General features: G+C 39.4%; 1 protein-coding gene across 3 annotated transcripts in view; it reads left to right on the top strand.

Annotated features, from left to right (window-relative positions):
• The window catches only part of LOC101849195 (multiple C2 and transmembrane domain-containing protein 1), a 179,984-nt gene that overhangs the window by 41,374 nt on the left and 136,614 nt on the right, over positions 1–1,996 (top strand). The window lies entirely within an intron of this gene.

The raw sequence follows: 1,996 nt of genomic DNA, 5'->3' as shown, positions 1-1,996 counted from the left end.
GTGGCTACAAAAAGAAAAAGAAAAGAAAACCACCCACGTGGATGCCCAGATGCATACTTCGTGTTTGCTTCCATCCCTTGGTCTTTGACTTCTGCTTTTTTCTGGGCTAAAAATGTCCGCGCTGGGCTAAAATCCTTCTTCTCTCAAAATGATAAATCAGCACCCAAGTGGGTTTTTTTAACGTAAGTATCCCCCGTTCCTAGGATATTATGTGTTGGAAAGTTACAGAAAAAAATCTGATAGACATAATGGGGGTTTTGTTGTTGAAGTAACCATGAACTGATGCATAATGCACAGTTAATACGTACATAATTTGGTCTCATCGTAACGGTAGTTCTACTCTGCAGTACTGAGCGCACCACCTGGGTGGTGAAAAAGAATCAGGCAGAATTTTACTATCTGTCGTAATTAGCTTTGTTAGTGTATGTGGGCTTTTCTGTGAGGCTGTCATGCTCGGAACACGTGTCACGTAATATTAATGATGTGTCCGTCTTTTTATCTTCCCGTCTTGGACTGATCAGGGTAATACACGGAGGCTTTACTGTGGTGTAACAAGTGTTACATCAGTTCGGGTTTTTTTCCTTTATTTCTTTTCTTTCTTTTTTTTTTTTTTTTGCAGACACCATTTCGAGAGTGAAAGTTGGGATTAGTCGTTGGCTTAAGTGTGCTTGTCTTCGATTATCTTAAATTTGTTGAATTTAGTAGATCGTATGGTGTCGGCCTGGTTAATTTCTTATGTCGTATGGGCTAACATGGACCCTGTGTTTATTTTAATTTTAATAGTAAAGTTGCAACCCCCCCAAGAAATTTTTTTAAAAAAAATATATATAAATTAAACCTTGCGGTGGGCAATTTTGTCTGCAGGAGCAACGCTTTGGCAAGAGCATTTATGTGCAAAATATTATTCTTAATACATAAACGTTTCCCAATACATCTGCTCAGTTCTTTGGCCACATCGTTTATTTAATCTCGTCCATTACCATATTAATAAGTGTGGGTGGGGGAGTGGGGGGGTGGAATGATCCGTTCATGTTCCGTTCGTGGCCCTTTTTTGCCCGTAAAGTCGAAACGAAAAACATTGTTGTACCAAATTGCTTGCTGTTGAAATACATATCAGAGTAAATCACGTTAACAATAGCCCTTTCTGTGGTCGTTGATGTGCCAATTAAAGTTTCATAAAGATAATTATATTCTGTGCACAGTTTCATTGTGAAGTCTTGATTCATAACATGTGGCTTAGGACCAACCAACCCCCAATGATGTATGCATGTACTTTACCTATTTCGTTTTGGCTGTTTGTTTACAGTATAAAGAAAGCAGCATGTGTATAATATGCAGTTATTATTGTAGATCAGCCCTTTAATCAGGGCCTAGAGTTATATCCAATTATTCAGTTTTACACACGAACGTTTAGCTTGCAGCAGATGGCTGTCGGCAGTGCGAACGTGGATAGTAAAGCCGCCTATAGACTTGCTGGAGGCGTATTGTTTGCTACAGCATATGTTGACACCTGTCTGCTGATTAGTGAGCCACACTTACCCCGCCTAGAAGGGTTTAGGGATGACGGATGTTGTGAACATTTGAATTTTAGGCTCGCAAAGGGTGCTGAGAATTTTAAAATCACTTTTCCTGCCTGGAAGGAGAAATTGTGCGAATCTTGATCTACAGAATTATGACAAGCACTCCTCCAATTCCCAAAACACCTCAAACAACCTTTTCCAAAACCATGTGAAAGAAATTTATAGTATAATGTCTTCGTCCCCCTTTCGAATGCTTGTTCTTTGCCTATGTTTTCATGCAATGCGTTCTCTTCAGGTCTGATACGGAACTATTCATTGAAAGATGATGTTTTAATGACGATCTGGGTGGTCGTAAAATAGAGGCTAAACTGACATCTTCTCAAATACTGTGTATGTAATATACTATGATATGATACCAGTGGTATTTACATTTTTGTCATCCTTTTGTTGCCGCCCCCACCCCCACCCCAAAGAAA

The sequence above is a fragment of the Aplysia californica genome, unplaced genomic scaffold, assembly GCF_000002075.1.
Source record: "Aplysia californica isolate F4 #8 unplaced genomic scaffold, AplCal3.0 scaffold00110, whole genome shotgun sequence".
Classification (NCBI taxonomy): Eukaryota; Metazoa; Mollusca; class Gastropoda; order Aplysiida; family Aplysiidae; genus Aplysia; species Aplysia californica.
This window is presented reverse-complemented; position numbering and strand designations above follow the sequence as displayed.